Here is a 20,183-nt window from a genome sequence, read left to right as displayed (position 1 = left end):
GCCTTCCAGAGTGGATGTACCACTTTACAATCCAACCAACAGTGTATGAGAATTCCTATCTTTCCACAGCTTCTCTAACATTTATTACTTGCTGTCCTGTTAAGCTTTGCCCCGGCTGCTGGGGTGAGATGGTATCTCATTGTGATTTAAGTTTGCGTCTCTCTTATTACCAGTGATTTTGAGCATTTTTTTATGTGTCTTTTTGCCATCCACATGTATTTCTCTTGACACACACTTTTGAATGAAGCTCAGTTGCCCCTTGGAGCCTCCACAACTGCTCACCATGCTCACCACGACTGGTCCATCCATATGGTCGTCTGTGAATTCTTGCCACTACATGACAGCAGGCACAAGAGGACACAATGTTTAAGTAAGAGACACTTAGAATCGAGTGGGTGAATTTGACCAGTCTCGATTGTCACTGAATCACCCTTGCATGGTGACTTCACAGGAGTCAGAGCAGAACTGGACTTCGTGGGGTTTTCAATGGTTGATGTTTTGGAAGTTGATCAGGGCTTTTGTCTGAGGTCTCTCTGGATGAGTTTGAGCCTCCAGCCTTCGTAAGACCCCAGGACTCTAGTGGAGTGCTACCTGACCGGCTTTTACTGTAAAGAGCTGTGATGGCCCCAGGGGTTAGACTTTGGCTACTGACCAAAGGGCAACTATTCCCATGAAGACTACAGCCCTAGTTATAGCCTGTCACGTGGGGTCACTGTGAGTCAGGATTGCCCCCCAGCACCTAGCAACAACAGCACTTCTCCATGGATTGGAAACGGCCGGTTTATTAATTAATCCCCGGCATTACAGGCATCCCACAGAGTGAACTTCCTCCACTCTGGCCTCCATCCTGACTCACTGTGGCTGTACCTCACCTGGTGGCCTTGTCTCTTGACCTCACCTGTCAAGTGAGGATGACACTCCTGTCATCCCCCAGTTCCACCCCCTCCCTTGCTCTTTTCGTCTTTTCTGTCTTAGCATGATTTGCAGAGATCCTCCTTCCCACGCTCCTCTCCTTTCTCTGTTTTCTTGGACGTCCCATCATCTGCAGCCAGCTGACCCACGACCCCCCAGGTCACACCTCCTGCCACATCTCAGCACGTCACCCAGGCTGCCAGCACTGCCCAGAGAAAACCGAGCTCAAACAAGCGAGTAGGTTTCCATGCAGTCAGGTACCCTTGTTGCAGCTCCAAATCATCTTCACTTCACCCCACCCTGCCCTCCCACTCACTCTTAGTAGATGAGCTCACCTTCTTAGTTCTCTGTGCTGCTGGGACAGAGATGCCACTATGGACGGCACTAACAATCAAAATATATTCTGCTTAGGAGGCTGAAAGTCCAAACAACAGGAGAAGGCTTTTTCTGTGTGAGTCTTCTGGATCTAGGAGCTTCCCAGCTCAGGGACCTGGATCCGAAGGCTGCACTCTGCTCCTAGTTCTTCTTTCTCGGTGGAGCTAAGATTCTCTCTTCTCTCAGCTCCCTTTACACACATCTTATCTCATGGGAGATAAAAGGGAGTCCAAGCCACATCGCAGGGGAGCTCCCCTTAGGCTGGGTCATAACTGTGATGGGATTAAGCACTGAGTGCTTCTTGGAGGCAGAGATGATACAGCTTTGCCTCACATACTTTGGGCATGTTCTAGGAGGGTCTATTCCTTGGAGAGGGACATGATGCTTGGAAAGGTGGAGGGTAGGCAAAAGAGAGGAAGACCCTCACAAAGTGAACTGACATAGTGACTGCTGCAATGGGCTCTAGCATGTCAGGAGGAGGGAGGATGTCACAGGATATGACAGGGCTCAGATCTGTTGTTCAGAGGGTCGCTATGGGTCATACTTGACTCGATGGCACCTAACACCAACCGTGAAATACTAAATAATAATGAAAATAAAGAAACCATTATTTCACATCTGATGAGTTTCACCAACATAAAAGCAAGCACAAGAAGCTAAATATGAAAGGGTACATGAGCTGGGACTTCAGGCAACAAATCTAAAGTGCTGAAAACAGGACGGGGTCGTTAGGGGCGAGGAGAAGACAGCTATTGTAAGGGTGTGAGTGACATGTATGGAGCATTAAAAATTTCTTGAAGCCCCTGAATAGTTGAAGTGACTAAGTTCTCAGCTAATAACTGAAAGGTTAGTTGTTCAAACCCATGCAGAGGTGCCTTTAAAGAAATGCCTGGTGAAGGCCTACGTCTGAGAAACCACAGTCATTGAAACACTGTGGAGTTCTTTCTAAGCTAAATGTGAACAACGGGGAACTTTTACAAGGGGATTAATGAGCTGTGGTGGCCTACTGGAGAGAGAGATACAATGCTAACTCAGAGGCTGGTGGTTTGAATCCACCAGCTACTCCACAGGAGAAAGATGGGTAATCTTTTCCTGCCAAATTTCAGCCTCTGAAAACTCCCCGGAGGGTCAGCTATGAGTTGTGGTTGTTATGTGTTTTTGCATTGCTTGTGATTCATAGCAACCTTATCTATATGATAGCTCTGAACTCTGCTCTATTCTGAGTGAATCTCCCTGTCGCCGACGAACCTACCTCCATTATCCAGTCACTGTGTCAATCAATCTCATCCAGGACCCTCCTCTCTTGCACTGTCCCTCCACCTTTCCAAGCATTATATCCTTCTCTGTGAACTGGTCCTTCCTGGCCATATGCCCAAAGTATGTGAGACAGAGCTTCAAAATCCTTGCTTCCAAGAAACAGCCTGGGTTTACTCTCTCCAGAATAGACCTGTTTGTTCTCTTGGCAGTCCATGGTATGTTCGATACTCTTCTCTAGCACCACAACTCAAAGAAATAGATTCTTCTTTGATTATCGTTATTCATTGTCCATCTCTCTGATGCATAGCAAGTAATTAGGAAGACCATGGCTTGGATCAGGTGCACCTTAGTCTCTATACTGACATCATTGCTCCCCGGAACTCTGGAGAAGTCCCTGACAGCTGACTTTCCCAATGTAATTTGTGCTGTGATTTCCTGGCTGCTGCTATCAAGAGTGTTGATTGTGGAGCCATGCAAGCTGAAGCTGTTAACAATCTCAATTCCTTCACCGTCTATCATGATGCTGCCAATTGACTGGTCCAGCCAGTGGTGGGAATCTTTGTTTTCTTGAAGTTGAGCTTCTTCCATATTGAAGGCTCATGAGTTGTGATAGCGTCAGGGTAAGTCAGGCAGGAAGGGTGGAGAGACTGTTGAGGCCGATGTCAATTAAATTAGGAAGGTCTGAGGATCCCTGTGGGCCAATGGAGAGCAGGAGTCAAAGTGCCTAAGAGGAGGCCCTATCCAGGAATAACCGGGGACAGGAGACCTATGAGCTTTGTGACCCTGTCATGCGCAATAGAGGCTGTCTATGAGGCGGCCTGATTAATGTCAGGCGCATGCACTACGCCGAGAACAGTGGACCAGAACCGCCCACCACGTCATACCATGGCCTACACTTAAGCCCAGAAGCCCATTTAGCCTTGCTGAGGCGGGCCTTTCCTCCCCTCTTTACTTCTGTTCTTACCCATCCCGCTTTGTGGGATGTATCTTTTCTAAGAAATGTTTCTTTGTTTACCCCTTTGTCTTGTCTCTCATCTCAACAGTGTGTTCTAACCAGGGTTCGTCCCACACTGTGTTTATCTTTGAGCAGGATGTCCTAGGCCCAAACCAGGATATGTGCCTACAGCCAGTTGCGCTTGTCCTCCACCCAGTCCAATTTTTGTGCCTGGGCGAGGGAGGCCGAATCAGGGCATTCACGATATGGCACAAGTCGGCCTGACTCCGCAGTCCCTAACAACAACAATCTAAATGAGCTCTCGGAGGCCTCCATCATTGGGAGGTGTCCTGGTAACCCAAAGACTTGCTCTCTCTGGTCCTAGTCCACCAATAGATCCAAGAGAGAAAGATAGACAGTATCCTCCCGTGCTGTTTACAGCTTCTGAAACCCGGAGGGGGCTCAGATATGGGTCTGTCCTGACTCCACAGCAATGAGGATTGCAAGGGCTAAACACTGTAGAAGGAAGAATAAGCCCAGCTCTCAGCTCTCTCCCTAACTGAAATCCCCTTGATCTGGAGGCCCTTTCTGAGACCTAGCCCTATCTCCAGCTCCCATCAAGAATGGGGTTCTTGCCTCCACCCTACTAGATGACCAGTGCAGCCACTGACCCAGTCCCTGTGGTGTAATGAGAGGCCTGTCCCAGCTCAGCTCTGAATTCCCCCAGGGAAGGAGAATTCCAGCCTGCCCAGAGGAGTTCAGCATTGTTTGTGGTGCAACTCACAGTTGAGGCCTTTCTGGCTGGCTCTGGAACAGCACTATTACTCATATCAGTGTTTACTCCAAACATTCCGCAGCCCGGGCTGTGAGGAGTGTCCCATCTGTGGGGCCCTGCATTTAATGTTGCATATTTTAACTCCAAAGTCACATTGATAATGACCTTGAGTGTGATCAGCACCTCTCAATACTCAGCAAGGTCATCAGAGAGAAACACTGTCTTGTCATCAGCCTTCCTGGGGTGGGTGGGCTGTAACCAACACCTCAGGCAAAGGCAGCTTGAAACTTCTCTTGACCTACAGAATAAAATAAATGAAGGAGACCTTCTAAGAATCAAATCCCTATGCACCTTGAAAAACTTCTAACAGGGTAAAGAGGAAACCCATAGACTGGGAAAAAAACATTCTGGTAATGACATATCTGATAGAGAACTTATATCTAGAATTTATAGAATAGTCCAGAACCTCAACAAGATCTTTATTAAAAAACCCCCCAAAAACCCCAATTGCAACATGGGCTCAGGCTATGAATAGACACTTCACCAAAGAAGACATTCAGATGGCCAACAAACACACGAAAAACTGTTCAAAATCCCCAGCTCTCCGAGAGATGCAAATCAAAACAACAAGGAGATATCATCTCACCCCAGTAACAATAGCAAAATTCAACAGAGCAGTAAACAAAAATGCTGACAACGTTGTGGGGAGATTGGAACCCTTATTCACTGATGGTGGTAGTGTAAAATGGGACAACCACTTTGGTAGTTGGAAATAGAAATACCATTTAACCCAACAATTCCACTACCAGGAAAATACTCTAAAGAAACCAGAGCTGCCACCCAAGCAAATACAGGCACACCCATGTTTATTGCTGCATTATTCACAATAGCAAAGAAATGAAAAGAATCCAAGTGCCTACCAACACATGAATTGATAGGGAAAACTATGGTACATTCACACACTAGAATACTACGCAGCACTGCAAAGCAAGGAATTAACAAAATATTATGCAACATGAGTGACCCTAGAGCACGACTGTTACAAAACAGGACTTGACATGGGAGTTGGGAGGGGAAGAAGAAAAGAGGGGCATAATAATGAACACTGCATTGAAACAGATGAAGGAAAGATCTGTTTAAAAGGAATATATGATTAGGCATTATTTGTATGGCAACAGTCCAGAATAGGAGGTGCCTAGCAAAGTGGACAGGGAGTGAGGGAGAAGGAAGAAATTATGCAACAGTGAATGCCTTTTTTTTTCTTTTTTTTAAAGGTGAATTGAGTGAGGTGTTAGGGAGGAAAATGTGCAGCAATGAATGAATGGAAATATAACTTTTCTGTACACTTTCTTTAAGATCACATTTTCACACAATGGAATATTACGCTGGATTGAAAAACAAGAAACTCATGCAATAGTATTCAAAATGGGTGACCCTGGAGGACATCATGCTGAGTGAAGTATCTCAGTCACAAAAGGACAAATACTGCACAGTGCCCCTGTTGTAAAACAGGACTGACCTCGGGGTTGGGGCAAGACTGAGAAAAAAACCGGATAAATTATGTATACTGCATTGAAACAGATGAGGGAGAGAACAGTTTAAAAATGATATATGATTGGGTATTACGGTTATGACAAGAGTCCAGAATGAAGGTTACATAGCGGAGTATATTGGGGAGCGGGGGGAGAGGAGGGATTGTATACCAATGAAAGAATTTTTCTTTTACTTTTCAAAGAAAAGAGCGAATTGGGGGGAGGGGGACAGGGAGAAAAATGCAACAATGAATGAAAAGAAATCCAAAATCTCTGTAAACATTCATTAAAATTAATAAAGTAAAATAAAAAAAAAAGAAATTCCACAGGGGGGAAAAAAAGGAAGAGAGGTAGTAGCAGTGCCTTCCTCGCTGGTTTTCTGGTGAGGTTTCAATGAACGGTTACTTCACATGCTTGAAGACAGAGGGTGGCGTGTGGAAAGCATTCCACATTAGAACCCACGCCATTGTTGCTGGTCTGTAGAACACAAGCACACTGTTCTCAGTCTCGCTGCCCTGAAGTGTACCATTGTCTGCCTCAGCTCTCCATCGCCTCCACTCACACCTGGGTCCAGAAAGAGAACAAATAAATCTGTGTTGGAAGGACAGGAAGAAGGGCAGCCGGAGTTCTCCTTGGAGGCAAGGCTGGAGTGACGGCTTCATCTCATGCGCTTTTGTCAGGACAGCTCAGGGTCAGGAAGAGCACTTCATGCTTTAAAGGGCATGAGGTCAGTGAAGGAGGGGAGGACCCTCAAGGACATGGAGCCACGCAGCGGCTGGCTGCACTGATGGGCTTGTGTCCCGTGGACATTTTGAGGATGGCGCAGTGCCTGGCAAGGCTTAGATCTGTCGTACACAGGGTTTCTGTGAGTCCGAGTCAGCACGACAATACCTAATAACAAAAGAATAGCATGTCTCTGTCCACAGTGAACGTTAGAGAAGTAAAGAGGAGCCCAGCAAATGGTCCACGCACCTGAGACCTGGAGCCATTCTCTGTTCCTAAGATGCCCTGTGTTGTTGTTGTTGCCAGTTGTCAAGTTGTTTAGCGTTCATGGCAACCCCATGAGTACAGAGCGGATCTGTCCTATAAGGTATTCAAGACCAGGATCTTTCAGAAGCAAAATTCCAGGCTTGTTTTCCAAGGCATCTCTAAGTAGATTTGAACCACCAACTTTCTGACAAGATGTCAAGCACTTGTCCCTGTTTACAACCCAAAGAAATGGAAAACGAGACCAAGTCCTTTTTTCTGTGAGCCATTCCCATTCATGACAGCTCCCCCCCCACCCCCTTAGGGTCTGGAGGCTGGAAATCTTTGTAAGAGGAGACAACCATCTTTCTTCTATGGTGGTGGTGAATTCAAACCATCAACCTTGTGACCAGTAGACCAGCCTGCCACACATTACATCACGCTGTCCCAGGAATATCTGGAAGCTTGAAGGTGGATGCAATGAAAGACGACCAAAAGATAAGCTAACAATGTCTGCACCACAATTCCCAAGACTCTGAAGGCACTGAAGAATCCACGGTGGGCTCATCTCCATTGAAGCCCAGAGCTGCCCCAGCACTGCTCTCCTCCCTGAAAAGGCCTCTCTTTAATATGACCACCACTAGGGCTTCCATAGGGAATTCTGTCAAGAAGCTGTGCTGTAATCCCAAAGGCGCTGTGTTCAAGGCCACCAGCTGTTCTGCAAGAGAAGGATGGGTAATCTCCTCCCGTGCAATTAACCGTCTCTGCAATCCCGCCAGAGGGTCATCTATGGGTCGGCTCCTACTTGATGGTACACAACAACAGGGCTTCCATACTTGAGGCCCTTCCACGCCAAGAAGCAAGCACCCTTAGAGGCAAGGGTGGTGAGACTGTCTTCCATACTTTGGGCATGCGAGGAGGGGCCCGTCTTTGGAAAAAGACATGCTCGGTAAGGTAGAGGGTCAGAGAGAAGAAGACCCTCACAGACCTGGATTGACACAGTGACTGTTATGACGTTGACGTGACCAAGGTCAACACCTTGATCAGGCCTGAGGGAGAGAAGAAGGCCTATGTTTGACCTGCTCCTGACTATGATGTTTTGGATGTTGCCAACAAAATTGAGATCATCTAAACTGAGTCCAGTTGGCTAATTCAAAATATAAATATTTCTCACCATTAAAAAAATCCTATTAAAAAATAATGCTCCTAAAAAAAAATAATGCTCCTGATTACCTCATCATAACCTGCTTTAAATCCTACACTGTGGCTTCAGTTTCTCCTTGGAGGCTAGGGTTTTGAAGCTCCATCTCACATACTTTGGGCACATGGCCAGGAGAGACTGGTCTTTGGAGAAGGGTGGAGGGGACAGTGCAGGAGAGGAAGACCCCGAGTGAGATTGGTTGATACAGTAACTGGGGTAACAGGGGTTGGTGTGTCGGAATCAGTGAGACTGGATCAGAATAGGGCAGAGTTCAAAGCTGCTGTATATAGAGTCGTTATACATCGCAGGCGACTCAACGCCACATAACAACAACAACAACAACAACAACAATAACAACAACTGTGGCTTCTGGTAATCCTTGACAGTTTATCTATAATTCCTTACCAATATATGAGTTTTTCACCATCCTGGTTCTCTACTTAAAGCAGATAGTGCTTTATATGCTTACAAACTCTTCCTACTTGTGGTTGTTGTCATATATCATTGCATCAGAACCAACCCATACCTGGCCCTCTAGCAGGTTTTCAGAGACAGTTAATCACATAGGAGATTGCCCATCCTTCTCCCAGGGAGCAGCGGGTTTATTCGAACCATGTGCCTTTGGGATCGCAGCACGGCTTCTTACCACTAGGCCTCCAGAACTCCCTTTTCCTATAAGAGTATATTGTGGCTGTGGACCGTCATGCCGGAAAAGTCTATTACATAGAGTATATTCTAGAGTTCAGAAGCAATCAAACTGCAGGACTTGAACCTCTCAGCCCCACTGCCTGACTCAGCACCTGGTGGTCCTACCACGGCTAGACTGATGGAGCCGTCACCCCACTACCAGCACACCCGCAGAACTGGGTCATCTTCGTGGAAGAATGGAAACCTTAACAAACTGGACCAAAGGACAGTTCCCCTTAGTCAGCTTTCGATATCATCCGATTCCACCTGAACCCTCCTTTGACACAAGACCTCTTCCCTCACTTTGCTCCCTTTCAGCAGGAAGTAGTTTTTAGAAGCTCTCTGCCCCTTCCCCCTTTTTACTTTAAGTTGAGACTATAAAACTGAAACCAAAGCGACTCCATTTGCTGACCTTCTGACCCCACCCGAATTCTTCACTGTGTTCCAGGAAATAGTGAATTATCTGATTCATGTTTAACCCTAAACGTGGTTTTATGACCACGTTTTAAGCAAGAGCTAAAACGGAGAGTGTTGAAATAATGGAAAATGGCCCCAGGCCTGTGAAACTGCTGTGACCCCAGGCCACCAACAGAGAAAGAATAAGTAAAGGCCCTTCTCTTGTCTTCATTCAGGGCTGAGCCTCAGCTCTTTTTCGCCAAAGTGCTAGTTGGTTATCTTTCTCCCCTCCCCCAAAGCACTAGTTTTTAAAAAAGCACATTTGCTATTTAGATGTTGTTGTTGCTATGTGCCATCTAGTTACCTGGGACTCATAGCAACCCTATGTACAATAGCTCTGACTCCTCCCTATCTTTACCCAGTTTCACTGACTCCACACACCTAATCCTATTGCCCCAATTACTGTGTCAATCCATCTTATCTGGGATCTTCCTCTGCTGTGCTGTCCCTCCACCCTTCCAAGCATGATGCCCTTCTCCAAGAACTGATCCCTTCTGGGCACATTCCCAAAACATGTGAGACAGAGCTTCAAAATCCTTGCCTCCAAGGAGACACTTGGTTTCACTCTCTCTAGGACAGACTTGTTTGTTCTCCTGCTGGCCCATGATGTTCAAGACTCTTCTCCAGCACCACAACTCAAAGGCATCAAATCTGTCTGTCATCCTTAGTCATTGTCCAGCTCTCTGATGCATAGCAAGTAATTGCAAAGACCATGGCCTGAATCAGGCACATCTTAGTCTCTAGACTGACATCATTACTCTTTAGCACTTTGGAGAGGTCCCTGCCAGCAGATTCCCCAAACACAATTCTTTTGATTTCTACTCCTGGTGCCCAGAGTGTTGATTATGGAGGTGAGCAAGTTGAAATTTTTAACAACTTCAATCTCTGTCCATCATGGTGCTGCCTCTTGACCCAGTGGTGAGAATCTTTTTCTTCTTGACCGTAAGCTTCAATCCATATTGAAGACTATAAGCCTTGACCTTCTGCAGCAAACACTTCAGGTCCTCCTCAATTTCAGCAAATAGAATTGTGTCATCTGCATAATGCAGGTTGTTAATGAGTCTTCCTCCAATTCTGATGCCACATAACTCCATATAAAGTCCAGGTTCCTGTATGATCTGTTTCACATACAGACTGAAAAGGTAGGGAGACAGGTGCTCTGGTGGCCTAGTGACAACCAGCTGCACTGCAATTCCGAAGGCACATGGTTCAAGTCCACCAGCTGCTCCATGGGAGAAGGATGGACAATCTCCTCCCACGTTACTAACTGCCTCTGAAAACCTGCTGGAGGGTCAGCTGAGGGTCATATTATAGATATATGCTATATCTTTATATCTATAGCTAATCTGTATCTATATTATCTATATCTGTCTGTATAAATAGAATTTGCAGGCCTTCTTAGCTCTTACAAAGCATCCCATCGTACACCAATAGCCTTTGCCACTGAGTTAATTCTGACTTAGGGGAAGCCCATGTGTGACACAGCAGAGCTGAGTTTTTGGAAATTGATCACCAACAAATAGAAAAGAAGACTTAAGTGTCGTGTGAAGATAGAAGTGAAATAAGAAGGAAGCAGAGAAGCACAGTGCCACCATGCCTGAAATGTGCTGACTAGGGAGTTACAACAGCTCAACAGACTGCTTCCAGAAAGATAGGTGATGATGGGGTGTGAGTTGGGCATCATTTCTTCTCCTAATGTACCTCCATTGGAAGCCACTGAGGACAGAAGACCACTGCGCAGTGGATTGGTTTCCTAAGACTGCTAGGACAAAGTACCTCAAAGTCAGTGGTGGAAAACAACCAAAATGCAAACTCTCATCGTTCTGATGAGGCTATGAGGGTCAGCGAAGGAGAGGAAGACCCTCAACCAGGTGGACTGACACAGTGACTGCTGCACTGGGCTCTTGTGTGTCAGGAAGTGTGAGGATGGCACAGGATAGAACAGGGTTCAGACCTTTTGTTCATAGTGTCGCTGTGAGTCTTGCTTTACTCGACAGCTTCTAACAGCTTTGATGACCTGCATCCAAAGCTGAGACGTCCACAGAGCCCTTTCTCTTCTCAAGGTTTCTAAGGGAGAGCCTTTCTTTGTCACATCCACTTTCTTGGTAGCTCCAGCCATCCTGTGGCTTATCGATCCTTCTCTCCAATCTCTCCCTCTGTTCTCACAAGGCATCTACTCTCTGTGTGCCTCTGTCTCTTTCTATCTCATTAGGACTCCAGGTTGGTTTTTATTTTTTACTCCAATTACATTTAATTAGTGCCCACTCTAATGATCTCATCTTAATTTTGCTACATCTTCAAAGATCTTATTTCCAAGTAGTAACATCTATAGCTACCAGGAACCAGGACTTCAATGGAGCTTAATGGGGCACACAATTCAATTCCTGAGAGATAGGGAGAGGTAGTCTAAAAGCAGAGGGAAGTATTGGAACCAGGTGCTTGGGCCCCAGGTAAGGGATCCACAACCTGGGATGCTGAAGAGATGATAACCAGGCATATCTATAGGGAAGACAACGCAGGCATTGAGTTGCTAGCAGAACTTTGACCTCTTTCAGGAGCTTGTTGAGGATTAGCCTGGGGTCTATAAATTGACAAGAGAACAGACAGGTCTGTCCTGAGCAGAGTGAAACCAGGTTGCTCCTTGGAGACAAGGATTTTGAAAGGACCAGTTCTTGAAGAAAGACAACATACTTGGAAGGGTGGAGGCTCAACACAGGCGAAGACAACCCTGGATGAGATGGGTTGAATCAGTGACTGGTAGGTAATGGGGGCCAGAGTGTCAGAGACAGTGATATTGGCTCAGGACAGGGCGGGGTTCAGAGCTATTGTGCCCAGGGCCTCCATGAGCTGTAGTTGACTCAGTAGCAATAACAAGGTCTACAGAAGAAGGACTTTCTTTTTTCCTTTTCTTTTCAGTGTTTGAAGAAAACAAACAAACAAACAAACAAAATAATAAAGTTACGGCTTTCACACAGACATAAAAATTAGTCCTTAATAAAGATAGTGATGAATTAAGGAGCCAAGCAGAGATGTAGCCACCAGCTTAAAAGAGAAACTGAAGAACAGATGTGCCAATTAGCAAAAATAAAAGAAGAAAAACCTCAACAAGGCTACTACTCTGAAGTTCGTTCTGACTCACAGTGACCCTGCAGATGCATTTATAGATGAGGAATACTGAAATGAATTTGCAGATGGTGGCAAAACAGGTTTTTCCAGTGGTGGAGAGAGAAACCAACCTGGGCCTTTTCTAAATAGGACAGAATTTGCATGTCTATAGACAAGAATGACTTGGTGTCAGTTACTGAGCTTTGCTCTTGCTCGGTGTCTCTGTACAGCAGGATGGAGAACTGCCCGGTCTTACTGCAGCCTCAGTGTCTGCAATGTTTGAACCCATTACTGAGGCCAGGTGTCAAAATCCTTCCTGAAGTTCTTCTTCCCCTTATATATTGACTCTCTGCCAAGCAAGGTGCCTTGTCATAGATTAGTGCCTCTTGATAATGTGCTCAAAGTATCTAAGACAAAGTCTCACTCTTCTTGCTTCTGGAGAGCGAGCTTGAGTGGGCTAATCCATAGGGAATTGTGGTGCTGACCCAGATACTGCATCTCTCAGGTGATTCAAACCCACCAGTGGCTCTTAGAGAGAAAGATGGGAGATCATCTTCTGTGTGATTTATTGTTGTTGTTGTTGTTGTTGTTGTTGTTATGTGCTGTCGAGTCGTTTGCAACTCATAGCGACCCTATGTACAACAGCCCTAAACCCTGCTCCATTCTGTGCCAATCGCACTGCCTCTGACACACCCATCCCAAGTACCCCAGTCACTGAATCAATCCACCTCATACAGGGTCTTCCCCTCCTGCGCTGTCCCTCCACCCTCCCAAGCATGATGTCCCTCTCCAAGGACCTGTCCCTCCTTACAACATGTCCAAAATATGTCAGACGAAGCCCCAGAATCATTGCTTCCAAGCAGTAGCCTGGTTTAACCCTCTCTAGGATGAATCTGTTTGTTTTCTTGGCAGTCCATGGTACATTCAATACTCTTCTCCAGCACCACAGCTCAAAGGCGTCAATTCTCTTTCTATCCTCTCTAGTCATTGTCCAACTCTCTGATGCATAACAAGTAATTGCAAAGACCATGGCCTGTATCGGGTGCACCTTAGTCTCCAGAGAGACACCTTTGCTCTTGAGTACTTTAGAGAGGTCCCTAACAGCAGACTTTCCCATCGCAATATGTTTTTTGATTTCCTGGCTGCTGGTGCCATGAGTGTTGACCGTGGAGTTGAGCAAACTGAAGCTGTGAACACTCTCAATCTCTTCGCCATCCATCTTGATGCTACCGATTGGTCCGGTGGTGAGAATCTTTGTCTTCTTGACATTGAGCCTCAGTCCATACTGAAGGCTGCAGTCCTTGACCCTCTGCAGTATTACAGCCTTGGAAATCCAACAGAGGGTCAGCCATGAGTCAGTTCCCCCTTGACGGCAATGAATGATTGAGCATCCATGCTTCTCAGGAGCCATCTGGCTGTGTTCTTTCTTCCGGTTGTTGTTGTTGTTGTTGTTAGGTGTCATCAAGTAGAGTATGAATCACAGCTACTCTATCAACAGCAGATCTGAACCCTGTCCTCTCCTGTGCCATCTTCATGGTCTCTGACACGCATGGCTACAGTCACTGGGTCAATCCAGCTCGTTGAGGGTCTTCCTCTCTTTTGCTGACCCTCCACCTTCCCAAGCATGTTGTTTTTTCCAAGGAGTACTCATTTCTAGAAACATACCCAATGACATGAGATAAAGCTTCCTCATTCTTGTCTCTAAGGAGCTAGGTAGGTATGTGACAGTTTCCCACAGTTTCACCTGGACATTTAATAGCAGGAAACGGGAAATGTAAGCCCAGGAATGGGAAATCAAAATGCCATCCCTCACAATCCCATGAGGACAGAATTGTTCTACATATTTTTAAACAGCTTAAAACATCCAAGAGTATTTTTCCTATGAAATTTTCCTATGTAAGGGAGCTCTGGTGGTCAAGCAGTTAAGGAGTTGTGCTTCCAACACATAGGCCTGTGGTTCGAATCCACTAACTGCTTTGTGGAGAATGGTAGGTAATCTCCTTCCGTGTGATTTAGAGCCTGGAAATCTTTCTGGGAGATAAGCTATGAGTCAATTCTGATTTGAAGGTAGTGAAATGATGAGATGGTTCTAGGAAAAGGCAGAGAAGAATGTTCCTCAAGGTTTTTAGAGAGAGCATGGCTCTGCCCACACCTTGACTTCAAACTCCTGGTTTCTATATGCCTGAAATAATGCATCCTGTTCTAAGCCACTGAGTCCTGATGCGGTGGCTCAGTGGTGAGCCGCACGGCTAACCCAAAGGTATATTGTTCAAATCAACCAGTAACTCCACTGGACAAAGGTGGACAATCTTCTCCCGTGCAAGCAACTGTCTTGAAAACTTTCTGGAGGGTCAACTTTGAGTTGGTTCAGACTGGATTGTCCATAACAACAGCAACAAAAGGGCGACTAAAACAAAACCCCATACAAGAGATGGCTCAACCGGAGTCGATATTTTTAAGCAAAAAGTGGTGTAGACATTGTGTGAATGGACCATAATTTCCCAGTCAGTTCATTTGTGGTTGGACAGTTGGGCTGTTTCCATGTTCTTGCGATGGTGAATAATGTTGCGATGAACATTGGAGTACAAATCTCTGTTTGTTCCTTGGTTTCCATATTCTCAGGGTGTATTCCAAGTAGTGGAATAGCAGCATCACATGGAATTTCTATCTATGTTCAGTTTTTTAAGAAAGCTCCAAACTGGTTTTGTAAATTAGTACCTAACTTGGGAGGGACTGGAGAGCATTATGCTGAGTGAACTAACTCAGTCCCACAAGGATAAATATTGCATAAGACCGTTATTATAGAATGAGTATAAGGCTCCAGGAGGGGTGGGAAGGTCTGGAAGCAGAGGGATGAGGAGGGGGATTAATCATGGGATGTACAATTTGTTGGGTGGGGAAATGAGGGAAAGTGAAAGAATTTGTTCTTGAAAACAATATATTTGAATTTTTTAAATAAACTAGTAGGGGGGGGAAAAGTGATGTAGACAGACACAAAGGGAAGACAGTGATGTGACCATGGAGGCAGAGATGAGATGGTGTCAAAGAACACTTGTGGTAAAGGAGGCCCATTCTAATAAGAGCCAAAACTAGATGTTACGATTGTCTTCTGCTCTGTCTGAGTCTGTGTCAGTGCTTGTCCTGAACCTGTTTGGGAGCCATCAGAGGATTGTCACAGATGAACTTGACATTGCTGTGGTGCCAGGAAATGGTGTTGGGTTCAAATCAGGACCTGGTGTTTGGAAATGGAAGATGGCCTTGGCCTCCAGAGTGTCAGATACAATGGGTACTGGAATAGCCAGCCCTATTCTACAAGGGCAGAACCTTTAATATGACTCATAGTGACCCTACGAACAACGGATCTGAATGTTATCCTATCCTGTGCCGTCCTTCGCATCCCATTTGATTGTAGAGAGACTGGAGGATTCTGGGTTCTCAATTCTATTACATTAGTACATGTATTTCTCATTGTATTAATACCATGCAGTTTTGGTTACTATAGCTATGTAGTGGTTTTGGGTGCTTTTTTTTTTTTTCCTTTTTCCTTTTTTTAGTGTGTTTTGAGACCAGGAAACGCTATGCTTTCCACTTCATTTTCTTTTTCTTTTTTCTTTTTTTATTATTTTTGTGTCAAATCAGATCTGACTGGTAAAGGAGGAGATTGTCCCTCCTTCCCCGGCAGAGTATCTGTTGGATTTGAACTGTGCACCTCTGGGATTGTTGTTGCAGCTCCTTGCCACTAGGCCACCAGAGCTCCCCAATTTTTCATAAGAGCTTTCCTTATTGGGGATCTCTTTCCTTTCCAAATAAAACTGCAAATTGCCTTTTCCACCTCTTTGAAAAATGACTTTAGTATCTGTTCTGGGATTAAGTTAAATATGTAGTTTGCTTTTGGTAAGATTGTCATTTACACAGTGCTGAGTCTTTTTGTCCATGTTGTTGTTATATGTGCCTTCAAGTTACCTGTGACTGATTCATAGTGATTCTTAGTCTCCAGACTGACATTGTTACTCTTCAGTGCACTAGAGAGAACCCTGACAACAGACTTTCCCAGTGCAATTCATCTTTTGATTTCCTGACTCGAGGTGCCAAGAGTTGATTGAATGATATATTCTGCATATAGATTGAAAAGGTATGGAGATAGGACATGTCCTATCCTCTCCTGATCCTGAACCATGAATAAACAGGGAATATGTTTCCTTTAGTTAAATATTTTCTTTTTTTCTATGATGCTCAACACTGTGACACTGATGTGTCTAATGCAATAATGGTTACCCACAGTGGAGTGTTTGGTGGAGCTCCCCAATTAAAACAACCTTGGAAGCAGTGGCATCCACTTCCGAAGCAGCTTGCCTCCAGAAACCCTACAACTTGGAAGAATGAGGAAAGTTGTACAAGTGTTCAGGTCTTTTCATTCATAGGGTCGCTACGAGTCCACTATGACTTGATGACACTTAACAACAACAAATACAACAACATTTCTTTATTTTAATCCATGGAACTATAAGCTTTTACATTAAAATGTCACAATTATTTGTCAATTCTTTACTAATTGTTTTTCTAATCCTAATATGAGTTTTGGTGGCCTAGTGGCAAGAAACTGAGCTGCAATCACAAAGGCTCGCAGTTCAAGGCCACCAGCTGCTCTGTGGGAAAAGGTTGGGCAATCTCCTCTGGTGTGATTAACTGCCTCTGAAAACCCACCAGAGGGTCAGCTATGGGTAAGTTCTCCAACATCACAGCTCAGAAATATCTTGTTAACCTTATTCATGGTCCAGCTTTCAGATGTATATTAAGTGATTAAAAAGAACATGGCCTGAACCAGGCACACCTTAGTCCTCAAACTGATGTCATTGCTCCGCTATCATTTGGAGAGGTCCCTGACTGCAGGTTTCCCAGTGTAGTATGTCTCCTGATCTCCTGTTGGTCCTGGTGCTGCTGCTGGTGGATCCAAGTAAGATGAAATGATTGACAACTTCAATATTTTCTCCATCTATCATGATGTTGCCTAATGGTCCAGTGGCGAGAATTTTTCCTCTCTTGATGCTGAATTGCAATCCATATTAAAGGCTACATTCCTTCATCTTCTACAACAAGTGCTTCAAGTCCTCCTCTCTCTCAGCAAGCTAGGTGGTGCCATCTGCATAATGAAGGTTATTGATGAGGTTTCCTCCAATGCTAATGCCATGTTCTTCTTCAAAGAGTCCACGTGTACAGAATATGAATAGGTAAGGAGGAAGAATATAACCTTGACACACATCTTTCCTCATTTGAACCTCAGTAGTGTTCCCTTTCTCAGTTCACAAATAAGATCCCAGTTGCTACTCTCCAATGAAGGAGGAAAAATACTGTCTTTGTAGAATATGTTACGTCAATTGACTGACCAGTCCCTTTTTCGCACCTATATATATCTTTTTTAAATAGAATGAATTTATTTGTGTTTATAAGTCACATAATTTCCCCTAACAATCATTTTTATATATAACACTGCAGTTAAAATGTCATTAGATTATTTATACACATTTTATTTTATAATATCAAATGTTGTTAGGTGTCATCGAGTCAAGTATGACTCTTAGTGACCTTGTGAACAAAAGATCTGAACCCTTTTCTACCCTGAGCCATCCTCACACCTCCTGACACACAAGAGCCCATTGCAGCAGTCACTGTATCCATCCACCTGGTTGAGGGTCTTCCTCTCCTTCACTGACCCTCCACTCTTCCCAGCATCATGTCCTTCTCCAAGGAATAGCCCCTTCTAACAACATGCCAATGTATGTGAGGTGAAGCCTCATCACTCTTGCCTCCAAATAGCACTTTGGCTGCATACTCTCCAAAACATATCTGTTCATTCTCCTGGCTGTCCATGGGATGTTCAGTCCTATTCTCCAACACCTTACCACTGGTTAATTTAGGACATGGTCTTATCAATAATCTGCTATGTATCAGAGATCTGGTCAATGAGTAAGAATGGCAGAACAACTGATGCCTTTGAGTTGTGGTGCTGGAGAAGAGTACTGAATATTTCACGGACTGATAAAAAACAAAACAAAGCACAAAAAACCTAAATTGATATGTCTTGGAAAAAGTGCATCGAGAACATCGAGAATGTTCTTTGGAGGAAACGACGCAGAAGCTTTCATACTTTGGACAGTTAGCTACGCAAGGCTGTTCTTTGGAGAAGGACATCATACTCAGAAAGATGGAGGGTCAGAGAAGGAGAGGTAGACCCCCAACTAGATGGATTGACATGGTGACAGCAGGAATGGGATCAGGTGTATCAGATGGTGAGGACAGCACAGGACAGGACAGAGTTCAGATCGGTTGTTCATCGGGTCACTAGGAGTTGTATTTAGTTCAACAGCACCTAACAACAATGTAATTTACTAATTACAACATCTAATCAACCCATTACAGTATATTCCTTTTCTTTCTTGGTGTCCCTTGAGTCTCTGGTCCGAAATCCCTAAATTCAGTGACTCGTGGCCTCAGAGGGTTTGGTTATGGCTAAGAAGTTTCTAGAGCATTGCTGTCTGTGTGCCCTACTATATCCTTGGATATCTCTGTAGCATGTACAGATAGATGTGTAAAATATCTTCTGTCAAATCTATATAGTGAGCGCACTCCCACATGCCATCTCACATGTCCACCCGTGCATCTGTTCATAGATATTATCACTGTTATTGTGGGGTTGTGTGAAACATGGGACTTGTCAGTGGTGCCTTTTACCCCCGTGCACCTTCCAGCGTCTTCCTTTCCTTGGTCACAGTGTGTTGCCTGCTGCCTGATCGCACACCCCCTCTCCTTTCATCAGAGTTCATATCTATCTACTCTAGTTAGTGATTTGACCTGCTGCCCGGCCCCTTCTATCCCTGATAAACATCGAAGAATCTTTCCTTCTGTGTATAAATGTTTTCTGGGAACAAACTGGGGAGGAGGGTAGAGAGAATGGTGCAGCAATGAAGGAATGAAAACTCAAAATCCCTGTAAATGTTCATTAAAACTAATAAAATTTAATAATTAAGAATAAATAAATAAATGTTTTCTGGACTTTAAATACATTTTTAAAGACCAAAATCATTTTTCTTTGAGTTTTATCATTGTGTTAGTTTTTTTTTAACCATGATACAAGGTTTTAGAATCCTAAAAGAAATCTCCATTTTAGCTTAATTGATACCTTTAATTAAAACTTTAATTTGAAACTGTAAAGGAAATTTTTTTTTTCAAAAGGGACCCAGTTTTGATGTTGGAGGAATAGTCCACCATAGAATCTGATACTAGAGAAACCGAAGGTGCTTGAGTAGATTATTAAAGAATTGAAAGATCATCAAACAGCCCCGCTTAACTGATGAAATAAAAAGGAATTAGATTTTTTAAAATCCCCCTTTCTCTTAGCTTTCATAGAACGTGTCTGTTTTGAAACACAAGATTAATAGAGCCAATTTTAACTTATATCCACATTTCTGCCAAAGTTATCAAAGACTATTTTTTCTACGGATAATTATACATGTACCTTACCTTTCAGGGAGCGCAAAGCACTTTGCAGATACTATCTAATTAGGCCCATTCTATCCTCAGACACTTTACAGACATCACCCTGCTTTGTTAAAGGATAACCACTTCAAGTGGAAAATGGAACCGCATGTGTCTCTGGCCGCCATCTCTTCTTTCAATTACTATATGTAAATAAGTAGATGCATATAATAATCTAGGCTCTTGGTGCAAACAAAAGAATCCCTGCTGTAGCCAGTTTATGCAGAAAACTGATTTACAAACAATATTGTGAATATGTTGCAAATTGCCCAGAAAGCTAGAGATTCTGGTTCATAGGTTGTTGTTGTTGTTGTTATGTGCCGTTGAGTCCCTTGCGACTCATAGCGACCCTATGTATAACAGCCCTAAACTCTGCTCTGTCCTGTGCCAATCGCACTGTCTCTGAACTCTCATCCCAATTATCCCAGTCACTGAATCAATCCACCTCAT

The sequence above is a fragment of the Elephantulus edwardii genome, unplaced genomic scaffold (genome assembly GCF_000299155.1).
Source record: "Elephantulus edwardii isolate Elephantulus edwardi_28Jun2011 unplaced genomic scaffold, EleEdw1.0 scaffold00125, whole genome shotgun sequence".
Classification (NCBI taxonomy): Eukaryota; Metazoa; Chordata; class Mammalia; order Macroscelidea; family Macroscelididae; genus Elephantulus; species Elephantulus edwardii.
Note: the sequence above shows the minus strand (reverse complement) of the source record.